This window comes from Gossypium hirsutum, chromosome D07, assembly GCF_007990345.1.
Source record: "Gossypium hirsutum isolate 1008001.06 chromosome D07, Gossypium_hirsutum_v2.1, whole genome shotgun sequence".
Lineage (NCBI taxonomy): Eukaryota > Viridiplantae > Streptophyta > Magnoliopsida > Malvales > Malvaceae > Gossypium > Gossypium hirsutum.
Genome location: NC_053443.1, coordinates 33737713 through 33762790, shown reverse-complemented (window position 1 = coordinate 33762790; position 25078 = coordinate 33737713). Strand labels below are relative to the sequence as shown.

At 34.8% G+C, this 25078-nt stretch overlaps 1 pseudogene; it reads left to right on the top strand.

The window, feature by feature from the left end:
- Positions 1-762: 762 nt before the first annotated feature.
- LOC107956178 (peroxisomal membrane protein 13-like) lies at positions 763-25078 on the top strand (annotated as a pseudogene).

Sequence of the window (25078 nt, the reverse complement as noted above, 5' to 3'; positions counted from 1 at the left end):
CGTTGTTTAATTGGGTCAATCCCCAATAAGTGGTATCAGAGCTAGTTCAATTTTCATAGATCAGCTCGTTCAGAGATGGCAAAAATAAGGTTTAACATTGAGAAGTTCGATGGTGTCACAAATTGAAATTTGTGACAAGTTCGGATGATGGCAATTCTAGTTCAAATCAGCCTGAAAAAGGTCATTATCGAGAAAAAACCTGAGAATCTAGATCAGACAAAATGAGAAGAGCTTGATGAAAATGCATTATCTGCAATCTAGTTGTGCCTCGCAAATAGGGTATTGCAGGAGGTATTGATGGAGAAAGCCTCATCCACCTTGTGGAAAAGGTTAGAAACAGTTTATGCAACTAAGTCTCTAGCTAACCGTTTAAAGTTGAAACAACGTCTATTTACGTTTCACATGAACGAAGGTGAGCTTCTTAGAGATCACATTACTCAATTTATTACTCTTTTGAATGATTTAAAGAATGTTGAGGTTAAGATTAACGATGAAGATCAGGCTATGCTATTATTGTGCTATTTACCCTCTTCATACAAGTCTTTTAGGGAGACTCTAATTTATGGAAAAGACAAATTCTTGTTTGAGGATGTGAAGGGTCATTTGTTGAGTAAAGACAAATTTGACGATGAGTTTGGTTCGGAAAGCAAGGCATATAGGCAAGCTTCTGTTTTAATAGCATCAAAAAAGCGAGATAAAATGTGTCGCTATTGTAAGAAGTTAGGTCACGTCAAAGTAAATTGTTATAAACTATGAAATAAAATGGCTGCTGAGAGTAACGAGAAAGATGGAGTTGGTACTAATTTGACCGACGAAAGCGGTGATGATTTCTTGTTAGCGTCACCGAGCAATAGTTCCAATCTTATGTCCGAGTGGATCCTAGATTCAGGATGTTCTTTCCACATGTGTCCCAATAGAGAATGGTTCTCCAGATACAATTTGGTTGAAGGTGGAGTTGTGCGCATGGGAAACGATTCATCCAAAAAGTTAATCGGTATTGGTACTGTTAAAATTAGGAAGCACGATAGGACGATTAGGAAACTCACAGATGTCAAGTATGTACTTGGTTTACAAAAGAATCTCATCTCCTTGAGTATTTTAGACTCGAAAGGTTACAAAATCAACATCGAGTCGAGCGACATTAAGGTGTCTCGTGGGGCTCTCATTTTTTTAAAAGATATGTAATACCCAATTTTAGCCCGGGCTCACAAAAAAATAATAAACCCAAAATAATAATAAAAAAGTCTAAGTCCAGTACAAAATTATATCATTTGGCCCGATCGAAATGGCCCATTACTTGAAATTGTTGAAGGTCCATCTACAAGCTTATGGAAACATAATCTTTAAGGATAAGCAATCTTAGATATGATCTTATATATGATATATGCAATCTTAGATATGATATGCAATCTTAGAAGATATGATTTTGTAATCTTAGAGATTTAATTTGTAGATACCCTTTAATCTTAGCCGTTGATGTAATTGATCTGTACCGTTGGATTTGAGGAGGCTCAACTATAAGTAGAGGCATCTCCCTTCATTGTAGAGGAGGGAAGTTGGGACTAATAATAATTCTTAAGAGTACCCTCAAATTTCTCTTTCTCTTGCATTTTTATTTTCTTTGGCGTGTTCAATAGGGTCCTTTTGACTTCATTTATTTGCGGATTTAGGCCCAGAATTTATGTCAAAGCTCGATTTAGTTTTTTTTATTTATTATTTTTTTATTAAATTTAATTTTCTTGTTATTAAGTTATTATTATTATTATTATCATTATTATTATTATTATTATTATTATTATTATTACTATATATACACATACGCATATTTTTTTACAATAATATATATACATACATTTGTTTAAAAAACTTTTATAAACACATGCACATATTATATATATTTTTTATTCTATTTGCATAACTTTTATATACATATATATACATTTACATTTTATATACATATACATTTTTTATTTCCTAACTTTTATATGCATATATATATACTTTTATATATTTTTTACTTTGATAAATATGTATATACGTATGTTTTCTTATATTATTCTTCATAAATTTATATATATATATTTCTAAATTAATTAATTTTAATATATGTAATTATTATCATTTGTTTATATATATATGTAATTATCTTTTTTATAATCTATATATATGTCTATAATTTTTTTTATATATGTACATGTATATATTTTGTACTCTTTTTTCTCTTTATATTCTTTTGTTTATTTCCTTCTTTTGTTTATCAATTTATGTTTTCATTTATATTTTAAAAGCATGTTTTTTTTATTTCGCTCATTTATTTGATGCTTTGCATGTTATTGTTTATTTATATTTATTTATTTGTTTGTTTATATTATTTCTATGCCATTGTTGTATTTATTACTATTGTATTTGTTATCACGATATTTATACATACATTATAACATTACATTATCTTTTATTCGAATTTAAAAATGGAAAATTTTCAAAAATAAAGGTAATACTCGTATTTAGGATTTTCAAGAAAATTGAGCCCTAACATATTGGGTTCCGATTTTCTTCGTAAAATCTAACAATCGAGGATTGTTCTTTAATCAAACAAAATAAAACTTGTCATCGGGAATTCAATGTGTTGTATCCTAGCGTATTGATGTGACACGTTGATTTCTCGAGATAAAGATTTTTTAAATATATATATAAAGGAAATATTGAATGTTTGAGATTTTAAGAAATCGTGCCCTAACGTATTGGGCTGCGATTTCTTCATAAATTTTAAACAATTAAATATTTTCTTAAATTTTATTATACGAGTGTTTTGGACCAACTCATCTTGAAGAGAATAAAATGTTGTGCCCTAACGCATTGGGTGTGATATTTTTCTTTTCAAAAAGAGAGTCTTAATAAATAATTTCATTTAACTAAGGATAGTATTTTTTTAAACTCTCGACTTTAAGACATTAATTAATCAATTTGGTACCAATTTTTGGGCGTTACAAGGGTGCTAATCCTTCCTCGTACGTAACTGACTCCCGAATTCATTTTTCTGAAACCCGTAGACCAAAGCTATTTTTTAGATGATCCAATCACACCTTAATAAAAGATTGGTGGTGACTCCCAATTTTTGTTTTTTTTAAAGTCAACAACTAATTTTTGTTTTTTTCCAAAAATAAAAAATAGTTTTGACAGCTTGGCGACTCCACTAGGGACTTTTTAAAAAAAATAAGAGAGTCGAGCCACAAAGTTTATTAATTTTTGTCTTATGGTCGAGAAAATATATATTTTTTAAAATTCATGAGATCCTTTTGCATTCATTATTTTCTTGCTTAATTGATCTTTGCATTATACATTACATGAGTTGAATGATTTTACCCTTTTAAGTGGGAGTGAGAAACTATTCCTTCGTGAGGTTTTCACCTCCGTATAGGATAGTGGATCGCTTTCGGAATACATCGATACCTATGCCTTCGTGAGATTATCATCTCCATATAGTCATAAGGAAAATGTGTTCCCCTGAATCGAACTTGATCTATATGAGCCTATAATGGGTGAAGATCAAGGAATTTGCTGGTTCGAGTACCATTACTTTAGAACCGAACCGCATATAATGAGCCTTAGGAGCCTACCCTAGGTAGAATCACACTGAATGGCTAGAGGTCACCCGAAAAATTGGTTTAAATTTACGATCATTTTGTTGTATTTTGTCCATTTTTGTTACAATTATAATTACTTTGGTTTGTAATTACTTTATTGGTTTGAATTTTGATGCATCTGCATATTGCATTACATAACCACTTGATTATATCCTTTTAAATGGGAGTGAGAAGCTATTTCCTTCGTGAGGTCTTCACTTCCGTGTAGGATAGCGGATTGCTTTCGGGATACATCCGTACCTATGTCTTCGTGAGATTTTCATCTCCGTGCAGCCATAGGGAAATGTATTCCCATGAACTGAACTTGGTCCGTATGAGCCTATAATGGGTGAGGATCGAGGAATCTACTAGTTCAGGTACCCTTACCTTAGAGCCAAACTACGTATAGTGAACCCTATTTGCCCACCTTAGGAATAATTACACCAAACCCTAGTGGTTTCCCGAGTAGATGCTTAATTTGTTTCTTTCTTGCTTGCTTTTGTTTTGCACTAACTTGTTTTGTTTTGTTATGGTTATGATTGCATTGCATTTTCATCATAGAAAAGAGTTGTTGATTCACGTTCAGTATCTAAATAGAGAGCTTGTCATAAGAAAACGGATTTCTTGATAAAGTGGGAGATAATACGCTCGTCCAAATATAGTCCAAGAAAACGTAACGAGAGAAAGATGATGGTCTAAGGGAGGACTACGCAACTTTGCTTTGTTGCCTGAGGATTCAAGTTGATAAACATTATTCGAGAGTCGTCAACCTCCCGACCTTTTAAAGAGAAGCCAACAAGCATTACGTGGATGAATGAGCAACAATTCGCGACCCGGATCAACCAAAAAAGAGATAGAAGAGACACCTTTTTTGGAAAGTTTACGAGAAATTAACATCCGGATATGAAGAAAGGGATTGATGTCTTCACTTGGAGTATGAGGGCAAGGCCGTATAAATATCCATTTTATGTAAAGAGATTTGTTTTCTAGAAAAGTTGTTCTAATAGAATTGAATCAGAATCAACGCCTCTCTTCTTTTGCATTCATGGCATTCATTCATTGCATTAGCTTTGCATTGCATCATATACATTAAATCTCACAAAATGACTCTAAAATTTTGGCAGTTATCCTAAAATATCGGTACACGAGAAAAAAACAAAGTAATGGACCAAAGATTGGAAAGACCTGAACAACTCCAAAGGGAGAGGTAGGACCAGCTATTGCTGCAAGAGCGTTAGCTAAGGTCCAACAAAATATGATGGACAATAAAAAATGAAGGCGTTAAAAGAAACGTTCACATCAATGTCATACATGAAGACAACTAAAAAGGGACCTTGTTAGACATCTACCTTTATAAACTTGGGAGTGTTCTAAATAATCGGACTGCAGAAGAAATCCCTGTAGTATTTAGAGCTTACTTAGAGTAATATTCAGAATCACTTGTTGCTTTCAGCCTAGAGGCAATAAGAACTCATTTGTGAAATAGGCTAATGTCTGAACGTCATTATTTTAATGAAATGCATTTTTGCGATCATTTTTTAGCCAATATTCTTTCATTCTTTACGAATAATTATTTTTTATTCTTTCATTCTATTGGATTATCTTCCAAATAAATCTTTCATTCATAATCATACTATACAGATTCTTAAATTCATACATTCTTTGTATAATCTTTTATACCTACAATAGGTCCCTGGATATCAACGACATGAGTGACGCTACTACAGACTCAGAATCTCCTTTTGAGCGAGACATGTGTTTAGAGGGATCTCATGACTTTGAAGATGACATAGATTGTAGCCTATTTTCGGACTTGTTAAGGATGGTAGAACAAGTTGAGAAACGGATCTTACCCTACAAAGAATTATTGGGATACATGACTTCTCCTTATGTGGGGCATGAAGGTCATTTGGTCGATCTCGCTAAAAGAATCTGACGGTCATCGATTCATCTTTGTGGTCGTCAATTACTTTACTAAATGGGTGGAAGCTGCTTCATATGCCAATGTCACAAAGTCGACAATTAGCAAATTCGTGAAGAATCATATGTCAATATGGAACGCCAAAAGGATCATATCTGACAATGTACTAAATTTGAACAACACAATATCAAAAGTTTGCAATCTGTTCACGATTAATGCCATATTGCCCAACAAAAAGAGATGGCGCAAAAAAAAACTCTACCGGGGCAATGCCTTTCTCTTGGGCCCACTGCGGTTTTGCCTATTGAAGACAAGATTCTCTCTCTGAGTTTTTGGATCCAATTCTGATTGAAGAGGAATGTTCAAAGTTATCCATCATGGTCAAATGCGCCAAAAGCAAATGATGCGAGCTCACAAAAAAGGTCCGCCCTAGAGAATTCCTTGAGAGGGACCTAGTATTGAAGAAGATCCTTCCCATACAAAAAGAACTTTATCCCAAGCTAGGAAGGACCTTATGTAGAAGGCCTTATCTGGAAAAGTGTCAATTTTTATCAGAAGGGATAACAAGGACATGCTTAATCCTATAAGTTCAGATTCAATCAAAAAAATATTTAAAAAAAAAGAAAAAGAAAAAGGAGAGGCCAAGGTGAAAATAAGCAAAGGACGCCTTGAGACCAAAGGGGATTTGAGTTGAAAACCCGAAAAGGGTGGCTCAAATTTTGATCATAATGGGGCATGAGGTGATCAGAGCAGCTCAAATTTTGATCAGATTGAGGCATGTTGTGATCTTGCTATACCTGAATCAACAGGAAAGGGTAGGCGACATCTTGGGACATCGACGAAGTACTGTAGATCTCCTAAACACATGTCAAACTCAGAATGGTCTTCAGAAAGTTTGTACAGAGAAGCTCAAGCTGCGATATCTGGGGCACCCAATTTTCATACTATTTATATTGAATTTGTTGTTCTTGGAATACTTCATTCTTTCCCAAGATACACATTCCCAATCAATTTCTTTGTTATCCTTATTTACTATTTTTTGATAATCTATTCCTTTCGAGCTATGCTCAGAACCAATTGTATTCTCATCCATTGTTATACCCTTTTTGCAAGCATGTTGTATTGAAATAATGATTAATGGACTAATAAAACTTTCATAAGGAAAGTTTGGCATATTACTCTAGAAGTTTCTAAATAATACAGGAACCTGAAACAGGACTATTGTTTAGAACGCACCATGTTTAAAGGTTGGAAATCTGAAAAGGAAGAGTCTAAATTAGTATTCTCTCTTTGAATTTTGTTGTTAAAAACATTGATTGAACAAAATGACAAGGCTTAAATAAACAAGTAAGCAATGATCACCAGACAGTAGGAAGAGGTTTCCTCAGAGAAGAAAGCCTTTATTTATGCATGAGCCTTTGGTACGATACCTTGGGAATGGTGTAAGGGACCAGAGAGATTTAGATCCTGTATCCTTGAATTGTGATAGGAGATTATTGAGAAAAAGCCATATATTCCTACCTTTGGGTTACAATGGGAGAATGATGGTACAAGTTTTGTGCCCCAATGGATTGAACTTTGAGGTTTACAATGGGGGGCAACCTGAGTAAATGTTTCTTCAGAAAAGCCAGCCAAGCAAGAAGGCGTTGCAGCACATCAGTGTTAAAGCCTTAATAAACTTCGAGCAATGACAACCTAAGTAGGATCATTCTCGGAAAAAAATTATGCATTCGTGCAAACACCATTCACACATGACTAGTTAGGAGCATTTGATTCATTTTATGTCATCCTAATCATTAGGCATAATTAGGTTCATTATACAGGTCATGTTCCCCAGAGAGCAGATCAGTGAAGATAACAGATCCTATCTTCCTATATTGGTAGTGAAGTAGATCGAAGATGCAGATCTTTTCTTCCCATACTGTGGCGAAGTAGATCAAAGAAAACAGATCTTTTCTTCATGTATTGGCGTGAAGTAGGTCGAAGATAGCAGGTCATGTCTTTCTATATTGGTAGGAAGTGGATCGAAGATGCGGATCTTGTCTTCCCATACTAGTGGCGAAGTAGATCGAAGAAAGCAGATCTTGTCTTCATGTATTGGCGTGAAGTAGATCGAAGATAGCAGATCTTGCCTTCCTGCACCAATAGCGAAGCAGATCAAAGACACCAGCCTTGCCTCCCTGGGTTGCAGCAGAGCAGGTTAAAAATAGCAGATCTTGCCTTCCTGCACCGGCAGCGAAGCAGATCAAAGACACCAGCCTTGCCTCCCTGGGTTGCAGCGGAGCAGGCTAAAAATAGCAGATCTTGCCTTCTTGCACCGACAGCGAAGCAGATCAATAACCCCAGCCTTATCTCTCGGGTCAGCAGTGGAATAGGTTATAGATTGTGAATCTTATCTCCCTGGTCAGCAGTGGAATAGGTTAAAGATTGAGAATTCTATCTCCCTGGGAAGCAGTGGAATAGATTGAATATTGTAGGTCCTATCTCCCTTGTCAGCAGTGGAATAGGTTGAAGATTGTGAATCCTATCTCCCTGAGCAGCAGTGGAGTAGGTTGAAAATAGCAGATCTTGCCTTCCCGTACTAGTAATGAAGCAGATCGAAGACATCAGTCTTATCGCCTTGACGTAGCAATGGAAAAGATTGAAGCCACAATGGTGAATCTTATTTCCCTGACGTTATAGCGGAGTAGATTGAAGCCACGACGGTGAATCTTATCTCCTTGGCGTTAAGGCTTGAATTAGCTGAAGTGGAGCGGATTGAAGCTGTGGGCAGCGAATCCTATCTCTTTGGCATTACAGTGGAGTAGATTGAAGCCGCAACGGCGAATCTTACTCCCCTAGCGGTGTAATGGAACAGATTGAAGCTACGACAGTGAATCTTGTTTCCTCAACATTGCAATTTAAATTGAAGCTACAACAGCGAATCGTAATTCCCCCACATCACAGTTAAGCAGATTAAAAGTTACGAGTCACCAATCCTATCTCCCCGACGTTGCGGTGGAGTGGATCGAGACACCAATTCTTATACCTCTGAAGATGCAGTAGGATGGAATGGGGCTGCTTGAAGAAGAAAAGCACCAAGATCCAGCGTGACCGGGCAAAAATTGGTCATTTCTAAAGTCTTTGCTCCGTTCCTGTTACACGACAACGAGCAAAGAGGGGCAGCTGTAATACCCAATTTTAGCCCGGGCTCACAAAAAAATAATAAACCCAAAATAATAAAACAAAGTCTAAGTCCAGTACAAAATTATATCATTTGGCCCGATCGAAATGGCCCATTACTTGAAAAGGTTGAAGGTTCATCTACAAGCTTATGGAAACATAATCGTCAAGGATATGCAATCTTAGATATGATCTTAGATATGATATATGCAATCTTAGATATGATATGTACTCTTAGAAGATATGATTTTGTAATCTTAGAGATTTAATTTGTAGATACCCTTTAATCTTAGTCGTTGATGTAATTGATCTGTACCGTCGGATTTGGGGAGGCTCAACTATAAATAGAGGCATCTCCCTTCATTGTAGAGGAGGAAAGTTGGGAGTAATAATAATTCTTAAGAGTATTCCCTCAAATTTCTCTTTCTCTTGCATTTTTATTTTCTTTGGCATGTTCAATAGGGTGCTTTTGACTTCATTTATTTACGGATTTAGGCCCAGAATTTATGTCAAAGCTCGATTTAGTCTTTTTTTATTTATTATTTTTTTATTAAATTTTATTTTCTTGTTATTAAGTTATTATTATTATTATTATTATCATTATTATTATTATTACTATATATACACATACGCATATTTTTTTACAATAATATATATACATACATTTGTTTAAAAAACTTTTATAAACACATGCACATATTATATATATATATTATTCTATTTGCATAACTTTTATATACATATATATACATTTACATTTTATATACATATACATTTTTTATTTCCTAACTTTTATATGCATATATATATATACTTTTATATATTTTTTACTTTGATAAATATGTATATACGTATGTTTTCTTACATTATTCTTCATAAATTTTTTTATATATATATTTCTAAATTAATTAATTTTAATATATGTAATTATTATTATTTGTTTATATATATATGTAATTATCTTTTTTATAATCTATATATATGTATATAATTTTTTATATATGTACATGTATATATTTTGTACTCTTTTTTCTCTTTATATTTTTTGTTTATTTCCTTCTTTTGTTTATCAATTTATGTTTTTATTTATATTTTAAAAGCATGTTTTTTTTTATTTCGCTCATTTATTTGATGCTTTGCATGTTATTGATTTATTTTTATTTATTTATTTATTTGTTTATATTATTTCTATGCCATTGTTGTATTTATTACTATTGTATTTGTTATCACGATATTTATATATACATTATAACATTACATTATCTTTTACTCGAATTTAAAAATGGAAAATTTTCAAAAATAAAGATAATACTCGTATTTAGGATTTTCAAGAAAATTGAGCCCTAACGTATTGGGTTCCGATTTTCTTCGTAAAATCTAACAATCGAGGATTGTTCTTTAATCAAACAAAATAAAACTTGTCATCGGGAATTCAATGTGTTGTATCCTAGCGTATTGGATGTGACACGTTGATTTCTCGAGATAAAGATTTTTTAAATATATATATAAAGGAAATATTGAATGTTTGAGATTTTAAGAAATCGTGCCCTAACGTATTGGGCTGCGATTTCTTCATAAATTTTAAACAATTAAATATTTTCTTAAATTTTATTATACGAGTGTTTTGGACCAACTCATCTTGAAGAGAATAAAATGTTGTGCCCTAACGCATTGGGTGTGATATTTTTCTTTTCAAAAAGAGACTCTTAATAAATAATTTCATTTAACTAAGGATAGTATTTTTTTAAACTCTCGACTTTAAGACATTAATTAATCAATTTGGTACCAATTTTTGGGCGTTACAAGGGTGCTAATCCTTCCTCGTATGTAACTGACTCCCGAATTCATTTTTCTGAAACCCGTAGACCAAAGATATTTTTTAGATGATCCAATCACACCTTAATAAAAGATTGGTGGTGACTCACAATTTTTGTTTTTTTAAAGTCAACAACTAATTTTTGTTTTTTTCCAAAAATAAAAAATGGTTTCGACAAGGTAAAAAGACCGAATCTTTATATTCTAGAAGGTTCTACAGTGACCGATGAAATCAGACGTCCCTCATCTGTTACGGAGTATAAGTCAACTCATTTGGAGCGAAGGCAACTTGGTCATAAGAGGGAAAAATGTATGATCGTTTCGTTGAATAGATGTTCTCTTTTGGATACAGGTTTTGAAAAGTTAGGGCACTGTGTTCGTGAAAATCAAACTCGGGTTAGTTTTGATTTGGCAATGCACAAGTCGAAGGCTAGAAGTTTTCCAGCTTCTAAGCACAGATTCGACTCAGTTAATTCCCTGCATAATTTAAGATAGGCCCGTGGCAGGCTTTGGCAAATATGGTGTTGTGGAAATACGAGTCAAGGTGGAGACTTGTTGAGTATGCCTCATATTTCAATCAAATTTAAGAGATAATCTCCCAGTTAAACTCTGTTTATTTATTTCAGTCAAACTCTTATTAGTCTATTTTTTTTAATTTGATCTACGAATTTAGCCTATAAATAAGCTCTTTTACAACCTTAGAAAATATGTCCATTAAAAGATTAGAACTCAAAACACTTTTGGAGAATTTTGTGTTTACATTTTAAGGGTTTTTTTTTCGGGTTTTGGGGTTTAGTTTTTATATCTATCTTTTATACTATTTGTTCTTTTTCTATTATAATAAAATTATTTTTGCTCATGATTTTTTATCCTCTTTGGAGGGGTTTTTCCACGTTAAATTTGTGTGTTCAATTTCTTAATTTTGTTCGTTATTTAATTGAGTTGATCCCCAACAAACTTACTTTGATTTAAAATCCCCTTGAAACTTGATAAAGATTCGTGTGTGATGTTAAACAGGGTACTCCACTTGTTGAATTTCTATGTAGATCAAGTTTAATTATCTGGGATGAAGCTCCAATGGCACAGAGGCATATGTTTGAATTAGTTGACAGTATGTTGAGGGACATTATGTGGTTCACCGATCATGATTTTGAGCATAAAATATTTGGTGGAAAAATGATTCTATCGGGTGGTGATTTTTATCAAAACCTTTTCGTTGTTCCAAAAGGGAGCAAGACTGATGTTGTCTTAGCTTCTATTTCGAAATCATACCTATGGAATCATTGTCGGTTACTCACCTTAATAATAAATATGCAACTTAAGGATAAAAATTCTGATATAGTATCTGATTTTAACAAATAGTTATTAGATTTAGGTGATGGAAGAATATCTAATGTCGCACTAGAGGTTAATGTCGATTCCCCACTCATTACCATACCATATTGATTCTTAATCCCTTAACGACTGATTCAGTTTGTGCAATATTTGGCCACATTTATCTAGAACTCGAGGAAAATTTCAATAACACGACATACTTAAAGGATTAAGCTATACCGTCAACTACTAATGAAGTGGTAAACAAGGTGAATGATTTTGTGCTTCTGAGGATTCCGGGTGAATCTAGAACATATCCCAGTTCCGATAGAATTTCTCCTGCATCTAGAAATATTGAAGAACAATCCCTTCTGTATTCATCAGAAGTCCTGAATTCTTTGAAATTTACTGGTGTACCTAGTCATGAGATTTAGTTGAAAGTTGGAGTTCCAATAATGTTATTGAGAAACATTAACCGAAGTGTTGATTTATGTAATTGTACTGAATTGGTTGTGACAAAATTGGGATCTAAGTTGATTGAAGTTGAAACCATTACTGGTAGTAGTGTCGGGCAATGTTGTTTTATTCCTCGAGTAGAAATTTCACCATCCGGTTAAAAATGGCCTTTCAATTTCACAAGAAGGCAATTTCCAATAAAGTTATGTTTTGCAATGACAATCAACAGAAGTCAAGGGTAAACATTTGAAACTGTTGGTGTTTACTTGCCTCGACCTGTTTTCACACATAGACAATTATATATAGTTGCATCAAGAGTAACATCACCTGCTGGACTAAAATTCTTAATAGAACAAAATGATGATGGAATGTAAAATTGCACTGACAATGTTGTTTACGGTGAGGTTTTTGAAGATGTTTTTAAAAGGTTGTAAATTTGATCTCACTTTTTTGTACAACATATCTATTGTAATTTTTCGATGCTAATTGCATTAACGATTACATCATCTAAATGCTACTTAGTAATTATTGTTTATTATTTTAAGTCATAATGGACGACAACTTTCTTCCATTATTACATTTTAGAAGGTTAAAAGCGCGGGATGCATAAATTTTAGCAAGGAGAATGAATCTAAATTTTGTTGGATGAGAATGTATTTACTACTATTGAGCTACATTTACTAATTTATTTATTTATTTACTATATATAAAATTGTGACTAATCTAATATAAATGGTTACCATCTTAAATTATAATTATCTTATTAATAATATAACTAAATAATATTTTTCATAAATACACAATCTAAATAACTGTTTCTGCATATTTTATTTGTTTAACTTAAATAATTGTCTTTTGTAACTTTTATTCATGTAATATGTTTAGAATATTATAGAAATATTATATTTCAAATCATTTTATACATATACTAACCTCGTGCATCAAATGAGTAAAAAGCTAGTTTATTAATATTTTATAATTTTATTGATTGAAATACATAATAATAAAGCGGAGAAGTTTAGGTTTTTTAAAAACATTATAGGAAAATAACTATAACAAATTTTATAGTTATTTAAGGAATGAGAAAAACTAAAAGTTACCAATAAAAATAATATAAAAAAAAGTTATCAATAAAAATTTTATGCAGCTAACCATTTTAATTTTAAGTTCATACAGTGTTGTTCGGAATTTATAGGAAAGTAAATGTTTTAATTTTGACCAAATCATTAATCTAATATATATGAGTATGGACTAAATTAATTAATTCTAGAATTTAACTTTTAAAGGATATATTGAGTTTTTAAATTTAGTCTTTAAAGACCAAATATGTATTAATATTTTATTATTATTAAAGTTATATAATTAAAAATTAAAAAATATTTTGTTAATCTAAAGTATAACGTTATAATTTAAGAATGACAATTTATATATAAAACTTAAAAATCTAAAATTTTCGAGATGAACGGGACATCCATCCCACCAGATGAGGCTTTGTAGGTGATCGGCGATGACGTGGGCGGCATTGGAGTTAAGAGACAAGTCTCAGTCTAATCCATGTACTGCTATCCCTTTCTTTATAAATATATATATCACTTTTAACATTTATCTATTTGTTTGTTTTGAATGGGATGACGTTGGCAACTCGTGTTTTACATTTACTCTCTCTCTCTCCGTCTCTCAAAAGAAAAAAGTGTAAGAATTTTGAACGTAAAAAACGTGATAACCTCAAAGGAAAATAAAAAATTGAAATGAAAATAAAAGATTAATGTCCCAAGAAAATGCGAGTAAACAAAGCTAAAACACGAAAGTGGTCTCACTCTTTCATCGTTGTTTGTCAGAGGCAAAGCCTCTAGATAACGCGCTCCTCAAAGCCATTGATCCACCCATAAGCAATCGCTGCCAATTCCCAGCTACCGTGTCTGTTCTTGTCTTTTAATTCTTTTAGGGTTTATAATCATGTTTTCACATATCGACCGATTCAATATAGATTTGTAAGGTTTCTTCTTCTTAAATTTGCTCCTACTTGGTTGCTGATTTGGTTGAAAAAATTAACACTCAATCAAGTTTATTTTCCAAATTTTGGGGGTTTTGTTTTCTTTTCTTTTGGAGATTATGGAATTAAATTCTAATTACATCAGATTTGGTGTTAACTTCTAACATTTTAAATTGATTTTTCTTTTCTTTTGTTTTTGTATATTTTGATTGTAATTGATAATCTGCAACTATAGCTACCGGCGAGTCTCCTCCAAAACCGTGGGAGCAAGCTGGGGGCTCGTCCGATTCCGGAACCTTTAAGCCACCATCAATTGGTAGTACCAACGATGTGGTTGAGGCATCCGGGTCGGCGAGACCAGGTGAAATTGTTTCGACTACTGATAGAACTACGGCTGTGAATAGAGATGTTCTCGGTAGGCCTTTACCTAACAAGCCTTGGGAGCAACAGACATATGGTAGCACTTGTGGAGGTAGAGGTTTAATTCTTTATTATCATTTAACGATTACGTATTATAAAGCTTGTCTTAATTTGGTATTCGTTGCAGGCTATAGTTCTAGTTTAAACTACAATTCGAGATATGGTTCAGGAATGTATGGTTCATCATGTGATGGATTAGGGTCTTATGGTGGTGGATTATATGGCAATGGCATGTATAGAGGAGGTTATGGTGGTTTATATGAGAATTCTGGAATGTACAGTGGTGGAATGTATGGTGGTGGTCTTGGTGGCTTTGGGGTGATAAAATTGTTCTCAATGTAAAATTGTTCTCATTCATATAAAATGCTTACAAACTATTTATAGATTATAGATAACCCTTTAAAACAAAAAATTAAAATCTAATAATAACCAATGACTCTTGACCTTTCATTCTCCTAAACAAAAAACTACTAATTTAAACCCATTAAAAAAAACAACATAACTCTTGACCTTTCACTTACATAACTCTTAACTTTTCATTTAAGTTTATTTAACAAAACTCCCCAGTAAACTTAAATGCTTCTGCCATCCTTCATGCCGATTAATTTCTTGTAGTTGTCGAAGAGTACCATCGGTAGCGGTTTGGTGAAGATATCCGCGACTTGGTCTCGACTTGCCACGTGCACTAATTTCACACTTCCTTCCTTTACATGATCTCGGATGAAATGAAAACGAATGTCAATGTGTTTGCTTCTCTCATGATTCACTGGGTTCTTTGCCAACTCAATTATTGATTTATTGTCAACTCGTATCTCAGTTGCACCAAGTTGTTGTTGCTCCAACTCGCCCAACAAATTTCTGAGCCATTGTAACACCCCGAACCCGAGACCGTCACCGGAGTCGAACACGAGGTGTTAGCAGACTTTAACCACTTATAAAAAAAAATTTCCCAGACACTGCCAATCTGCGTACTAGTCGCTTTAAAAATCATATCTTGAGTTTCACAACTTGAAAATCAGTTTCGTAATTTTTCCCTGAAACTAGACTCATATGCCCATCTACATATTTTTTTCTAGAATTTTTGGTCAGGCCAATTAGTACAGTTTATTAGTCAAAGTCTCCCATGTTACAGGGATCGACTACACTGACCTTTGTGCATTACGACTTGGATATCTCCCTGCACAGGGCTTCAATACTGATGCCGTTTGTTTCTATAGAAACTAGACTCAGAGAGGAATCCATACATATATGGAATGACTCCTAATTATCTCTGGTTAATTTATAATGAATTTCCAAAGTAGGAACAGGGAATCCAGAAACCGTTCTGGCCCTTTCTCACGAGAACCTGAATATCTCTTAACATACTATCCATATGATCATTTCGTTACTTTCCTATGAAAATAGATTCATCAAGGTTCGTTTACATAATTTATTCACTATTTAATTCTAATCCTACTATTTTTAGTGATTTTCGAAATCTACATCACTGCTGTTGCCAGCATCTGCCTTTAAGGTAGACTTTACCTATTTCATAGTTTCCATAATTCAACTAGCCCTTTTAGCATAAATAGCACAAATCATGATAGCGATTAACCATTCCATACCAAATGATTATAACATTATGCTCAAACATATATAAGCCATTTTCGCATGGCTATATACATTAACCAAAATATTCTTCCGCCACTAGTCTATTTTATACATGCCATAAGACAATCCGAAACATAGCAGTACCAAACAGTGGATAGTGATAGTGTGACTAGTTGCTGATGATCCCCGAGCCTGTAGCTTCGCAATGAGATCTATAAAACAGAGGAAACAGAGTAAACGGGGTAAGCATTACAATGCTTAGTAAGTTTTAAGCAGTGTCAACAGATAACAATCAAATTATAACATAGTTGTTCGTATTTTTATTTCACTCTTCCTTCGGGCATACCATCCCTTTACCGAATCTGCACATCTCATCATATACAATAGGCAGATAAACTTTCACATAAAAGTGAGCTCATGTGACATAGATATATCGTATGATTTCACATCACCTCTCACACTGATCCGATGTCACATAATCATAAGAATAGTCTCATAGATTGCTTTCGTATGCATCACATAACTACCTTATGATTTAGTGCAAATCAAGCTCACATATAAACTTGAAGTACATACCTGTTTAACCTTTCGCATTGAATATATTTATAAGCAATTCTTATTACGAAGTCTTACCCGGACATAATCTCCACACGAAGTTATCGGGTCTTACCCGGACAAAATCCCCACACGTAGTCATCGGGTCTTTAGAGCTCGGATATAGTACAAGCAAGAAGCTTAAGGACATTAATCAGTGATAATATTCTCGCATAAAGCCTGCGGGGTTTTAACCCGGATATAGTACTGACACAAATGCCTTTCGGGACTTATCACATTTATGCACTTTCACATCCATTACGTTGGCCACTCGGCCCTGTCACATATATACACTTTCACATTCATCACATCGGCCATTAGGCCTTACCACATATATACACTTTCACATTCATCGCATCGGCCATTAGGCCTTATCACATATATACACTTTCACATTCATCACATCGGCCATTAGGCCTTATTACATATATACACTTTCACATTCATCACATCGGCTATTAGGCCTTATCACACATATACACTTTCACATTCATCACGTCGGCTATTAGGCCTCATCACACATATACACTTTCACATTCATCACATCGGCTATTAGACCTTATTACATATATACATACACTTTCACATTCATCACATCGGCCATTAGGCCTTATCACATATATACATACACTTTCACATTCATCACTTCGGCCATTAGGCCTTATCACATATACATACACTTTCACATTCATCACATCGGCCATTAGGCCTTATCACATATATACACTCTCTTGGCTGAATCTACATCTATCATTTTCCAATATCACAATTTAGAATTCACGTATGGGTTTAATCGATAGCTTATGAGCAACTAGAACAAGTTTATCAAGGTTTACAACACAATCTCAAATTCAGCACAAGCTGTTTTTCCTGAGCAATAGTCACTAAATCATTTATAACTGGAGCTACAAAACTCCAAATCACTTTCCGTTAATTTTTCCTGAATATAGACTCGTATATCTTCCATCCATAAAATTTCCAGAATTTTAGGTTTGGCCAATCAATACCAGATTTTTCTTAAAGTTTCCCCTGTTCCAATGTTTGACTAATCTGACCACTCTTCACTACGAATCAAATTTCTCATTTTACGGAATTCAAAATGTGTTGTATTTGATTTTATTTGAAACTAGACTCATTAAGGAGTCTAAGCATATAAATTTTATCTTATAACCATTTTTGTACAATTTATAATGATTTTCTAAAAACAGAACAGGGGATTTCGGAGTCATTCTGACACCGTCTCACACAACTTTAAATATCTCATTATCGGAAATTCCTTTGCTTACACGGTTTCTTTTATAAGAAACTAGACTCATTAAGCTTTAATTTCATGTCTCATTCAGCCTCTAATTCAAGTCCATAAATTTATGGTGATTTTCTAAAGTCACGTTACTGCTGCTGTCCGAAGCAGACTATTTCAAATTACCTTTAAATTTCCAAGCTCAAACACTTAAGAACTTACCATTTGAGCTTAGAACATATCATGGCCACATCATATCTTATTAAATCAGCTCATCATGTCCTATTATAATTGAATTTACTCAACGTTTAAACACTTAAAACTTACCTCGGAAGTTGCCGAACGATTACGACGGCTCTTCGATCACTTTTTTCCTTTCCCTTATCCAACTTTGATCCTCTAGGCTCTTGAGCTAAATCAAACAAATTTACTTCTCAATCAAACACATATATATATGGCAACCATATACATTTCAAAAACCAATTCGTTCGTATCATTTGTCCATATATTAGCTTTTAGCATATTTGGTCAATAGAGTGACCTATTTAACTTTCAAGCATTCATTTCTAATTTTAATTAAACAATGCCGAATGCCATTAGCTACTAATGCCACACACACACATGTGCATAAAATTCACCCATACATAACCTCTAGCTCATTCGGTCATTCATCTCTCAAACCTATCAAAGTTTCATGTCAAACTTCCCTGGCCGAATACACATATAAGCACATAATGCACATTTAGAATTTTTTTTATTTACTTCATGATACATTCGGCCTTGGCAACAATTTCATTAGAAATCCTTATTAGCCACTTCATCAATCAATTATATCATCTACTTAATATTTCATAACTTATCATGCTAGCTGGATATTATTTATTCAAGTTCATCATCTTCATATTCGGCATTAGCATCAAATATAATAGCCCATTTCTTCCCACTTTGAATTTATGCATCCATTTAATCATAGTTTGTTTAAGCACTCATACAACAAGATTCATCCAATTTAACAAGAAACAAAAACTTTATTCCTCCATAGCTACAATGGCCGAAAGATCTAGACATCTCAATACCGAAATTTCTAACATGGGTTGCCTAAAGAATTTGGTAGGGGGTTCAAATTTATCTAGCATTTCAAGTAACTTAACACATCCATATAGCTAACATGCTAGTAGTATCAAGGCATCAACTAAAATTTTGAAGCCTCTTAGCCGAATCCTAACTCTCCAACAACTCTAATTTCATCCATGAGATAAATAGAAGTAGGCTAACCCTCCAAAGGATGTGTAAACCTCCAAAAGCAACATTGAACATACCTTAATCTCAAGAACCACCTTGGCCGAACTTCCCCTCTTCTTCTTCCTTCCATTCGGCCATGTTGAACAACAAAGGAAGAATTTTGTTTTTCCTCCCCTTTCTCTAGTCACGGCAATGGGGAGTAAGGGGGAGACAACTTTGGTTTCTCCTCCCACTCCCCTCATATTTTATTATTCTTCCCACACATATTAGCATAAAATGTCTTTAATATGTTTTTTTTAATACTTATTTCCTATTATAAAACCATGTAGTCATTATAATATTAATACAAAATGCATATGCTTTGTATCCCATACCCTCATGGCTGGCCACTTCCTCTAAAGTGGGGAATTTGACATGCAAACCCATCATTTCACAACATGCATTATTAGGCCACTTTACATTTGCCTAGCACATTTCCAAATTTTCTCACATAAGTCCTATTTGATAAAATTCACTTACCATTAACAAAATTCAAACATGAAATTTTCACACATGCATATGTACATATAATGAGCATCAACTATGACGGTTAATTATCTTTATGACTCAGTTTAGTGGTCCCGAAACCACTTTCCGACTAGGGTCACTTTAGGGGTGTCACAGCCATATAGCATGACACACACACCAAGATGTTGTCACATATTCAGCTTCACATGTCGAGAGTGTCACGATTGGTTGCTTCTTTGAAAGCCAAGTAAACGCCGTGTTACCCAAAAAGAACACATATCTCGATGTACTTTTTCGATCGTCTAAATCTCCACACCAATCACTGTCGGAATACCCAATCAACTTGTAATCTTCCATATTTGAATAAAATAACCCGAGTGACACCGTTCCTTGAATGTACCGTAGGATTCGCTTCAATGCCTTCCAATGTGAATAAACCGGCTCCTCCATGAATCGACTTACAATGCCAACACTTAGCAAAATGTCAGGCCTTGTGCAAGTGAGATAGCGAAGGCTTCCCACCAAACTCCGGTATTTGCTCGGGTCGACTCGTTCTCCTCTATCGAATTTCAAGAGTTTTACACCTAGTTCCATTGGTGTTGATACCGGGTTGCAATGTGCCATCTTGTAGTTCTTCAAAATTTCCTTTGCATATGCCTCTTGTGACACAAAAATACCTGTCTCTTCTTGTCTAACCTCCAAACCAAGGAAATACTTCATTAAACCCAAATCTGTCATCTCGAATTCTTGTGTCATCTTGCTCTTAAAATCTAGTATCATCTCACCATTGTTCCCCATAAAAATGAGGTCATCGACATAAAGAGCAACAAATAACATATTACCTCCATTCTTCTTCACGTAGAGGGCATGTTTATAAGGACATTGTTTGAACCCGTTCTCCTTGAAGTATGTATCGATACGAGTATTCCATGCCCGTGGTGCTTGCTTCAACCCGTAAATTGCCTTCTTCAATTTCAGCACCTTCTTCTCTTCTCTATTTTTTATGTACCCAGGTGGTTGTTCGATGTAGACTTCTTCTTCGAGCACACCATTCAAGAATGCCGACTTGACATCCATTTGAAATATCAGCCATTTAAATTGAGTTGCTTGTGCAAAGAGTAATCGGATTGTCTCCATTCTTACAACGGGAGCAAATACCTCGTCATAATCGATCCCCTCCTTTTGCTTATATCCCTTTGCAACAAGTCACGCCTTGTACCGTTCTAACTCGCCTTGAGCATTCATCTTTCTTTTGAACACCCACTTCACACCAATGGGCTGACTTTCTTTCGGTAATTTCGTTAACTCCAATATGTTGTTACGGTCAATTGCTTTAATCTCCTCGTCCATAGCAGTTTGCCACTTCTTGTCTAGCACCGCCTCTTCAAAACTTATATTCTCAGAATCTGCCAAAAGAAATACAATATGTACCTCATTTGTTGAATCATACAAATCTTGCAAACTTCGCATTTTTGGTTGTTGCGGTTCATCTTCATCATCGGTAGTTTTAGGATTTGTCGGTATGATTGTTGGTGTAGCAATTGATGATCCTCCATATTTGATGATAACCTCCGTTGAGTTATTCTAATCCCACTCGCTTGCTTCATTGAATCATACATCACGACTTACCACAACCTTCTTACTTATCGGGTCGAGTAGCTTGTATCCTTTTGTTTTTTCATCATACCTAATAAAAATAAACCTTTTGCTTTTGTCTTCGAGCTTCGTTCTTCACTAATCCGGCACATGTGCATAGGCCTCACTACCGAATACTTTGAGATGAGAAACTGATGGTTTTTGCCCGCTCCAAGCCTCGTGTGGTGTTTGATCATTCAACTTCCCATGTGGACATCGATTTTGCACATAGATGGCACATTGCATGGCTTCTGCCCAAAATTCCTTCGGCATCTTCTTGCTCTTGAGCATTGATCGAACCATGTCGAGAATAGTTCGATTCTTCCTCTCGGCCACACCATTTTGTTGGGGAGAGTACGGTGCGGTTAGGAATTGTCTTATGCCTTGCTCCTCACAATACTTCATGAAAGCCGTCGAAGTATTCTCGCCACCTCTATCAGATCGTACAGATTTGATGTGTCTACCAGTTGCTTTTTCCACCATCACTTTGAACTTTTTGAACACCTCGAATGCCTCAGATTTTTCTTTAAGAAAATAAACCCAAGTTTTTCGTGAGAAATCATCGATAAAAGAAATGAAATACCTTTTACCACTAAAAGATTCGGGGGTGATTGGTCCACATATGTCAGTATAAATCAATTCGAGAAGTTGCTTAGCCCGATATTCTGCTTTCTTTTGAAACGAAATTCTCGCATGCTTGCCAAGCACACATTCTTCATAAAATTTTCCTTCACAGTCCATGTCTGGTAGCCCATGCACCATGTTCTTCTTCGCTAACTCATTTAGACCACCATAATGTAAGTGGCCAAAACGGAGATGCCACAATGACACCTTGTCTTCAACGTCGACTCGCAAACATTTTCCTCGAACACTTTTCAAATTCAACTTGTACATGCGATTTCTCTCCATTTCAACTAGAGCGACCAAATGCCCTTCCTTATCTTTCAAGTGTAACACCCGATCTTTCATAAATACCGAATAACCTTTTTCCATGAGTTGCCCCATACTCAAAATGTTGCTCTTGAGGTCTGGTACGTAATACACATCTTGGATTGACCCAACTAACCCATCTTGTTGTAAATAACAAATGGTACCTTGGCCTTTTACCTCAACCTTCGACGCATCTCCAAACGACACATGTCCCGTTTCAACCTTTCACATCTCTCTGAATAGGTGCTTGTGCCCGTACATATGGTTGCTTGCACCAGTGTCAAGGTACCATACCAAGTTGTTGTTGGTGTTGACTTCGTTTTGTGCCATCAAGAGAAAACCTTCTTTTGCCTCATCATTTTCCGTGGTTAGGTTGGTTGTCTCTTCCACCTTTTTTGAGACACGGCATTCTTTCGCGAAATGTCCCGCCTTACCACAATTGTAACACTTATCAGAGTTACAATCCTTCGCATAGTGACCATATTTGCCACACTTGTAGCACTCAACATTGGAATAATTCGACCATCCGCCTCTTCCACGACCACGTCTTCTTCCACGCCAATTTTGTTGGTTTGAATGCTCCTTCTCCTCATAATTCCCTTCTTGACCATGGCCTTTTCCACCACGACCGTTTCCTCGATCTCCACGACCACGGCCTCTACCTCGAAAGCTTTGAGAATAGAGAACCTTTTCGTCTTTGATTGATGCCTTGGTTTGAAGTGCTTGCTCGAGTGTCTCATCTTTCTTCTTCTTCTTACGTTGTTCATGTGCCTCGAGAGAACCGGCGAGTTCATCGACTGTGAGCGTTGCTAGATCTTTTGACTCTTCTATGGCACATACGACATTCTCGAAACTGTTAGTTAACGATCTCAAAATCTTCTCCATAACTCATGCATCGGTTAATTCTTCTCCGTTTCGGTTGAGTTGGTTCACCACAGTTTGAACACGCGTGATGTAGTCGGAGACACCTTCCGATTCCTTCATCTTCATGCCTTCCAACTCACCACGAAGAGTTTGAAGGCGGACTTGTTTAACTCGGTCAGCTCCTTTGTACACCTTTGCTAAAATGTCCCACACTTCTTTTGAAGTTGTCGCACTTGCAATCTTCTCAAAGCCAGACTCGTCAACAGCTCGGAATAACATGTACAATGCCGCCTTATCTTTCGATCACATTTCTTTCAACGCCTTGTTTTGAGCCATCGTATATCCCGAAATAGTTGTCGGTTCTATGAAACCTTCTTGGACCACCTCCCAACCATCTTGAGACCCGAGCAGAGCTTTCATTTGGATGCTCCAATTCTCATAGTTCACCTTTGTTAGTCGAGGCAATGGCACATTACTAGTCACACTCTCCATAGCTCAGATACCAATTTGATAAAATTATTCTCAATGTAAAATTGTTCTCATTCATATAAAATGCTTACAAACTATTTATAAATTATAGATAACCCTTTAAAACAAAAAATTAAAATCTAATAATAACCAATGACTCTTGACCTTTCATTCTCCTAAACAAAAAACTACTAATTTAAACCCATTAAAAAAAACAACATAACTCTTGACCTTTCAACTCTTGACCTTTCACTTACATAACTCTTAACTTTTCATTTAAGTTTATTTAACATGGGGGTCCAATGGGTGGATATGGGATGGGAGGCATGGGTCCATATGGTGAGCAAGATTCAAATAATCCCTTTGGTGCTCCACCATCTCCTATAGGGTTTGGATTTCCTTCCTCCGTGTGGTAATTCCTTACTCGCCTTATCTTTGATTAAATTATTATCTGATTAAATGTCCAATCCTAGCTATAATGGCATCCCACCCCCAGCTATTAATGTGTTCATGTGGAAACATGGACAATTTTGTATAATTCAAATAGACGATTTTTTCCTTACTGGATGTTAAGTATGAAGCAAACATTTTAATGTCCCAGTTTGTCCTTTGTTGATTCTTAAGCTCAAAGTATGTTGTACAAGAAATATTATCGTATTTCATATTTTTGCTGACCATTTACTGAAGTACTAAAATATTAAGTATGGAGGGTAAGGTACTGATTGCAGTTTTAGGAGGCTTATATAGGAAGTGTTTAGGGTTAGTTGTTATGAATTTATTCTTTTATTTGAATTTTTCTTTTTGAAGTTGTATTCTTTCACTGTGTCATATTGATAATTGTTTCCTTCACTGATTGCAGATGCAAGTTGTTGTTAACTTCTTTGGCCGAATATCTATTCTAATAGACCAGAATACATAAGCATTCTATATGTTTATGTCTGCTCTTCTACAGGTGTTGCTTTCTTTATATTTATCTCCATAGAGATTTAAATTGTAGAAGATTTTCATAAGCAATATTTGAATCAAGGAGTTGTGTCTTTTGGAGAGTGAAATTTGTAAGATGTAGATTTATAGCATTGCTATATGCAGCTTTTTGATCGCACAGGAGTATTGTATGGGGAAATAGCTAGATTTGTGTTAAGATTGCTTGCTATCAAAACAAAACCCGAATGATCAATCAGCTAGGACCCGGCAGAGTCCTAGGACCCCATAACCATCATGGGAATCAAAACTATATTGACGCTTCAAAGGCTGCTCCAAGTGTTGCATGGGACAACATATGGGGAGAAAACATTAGTGCTTAG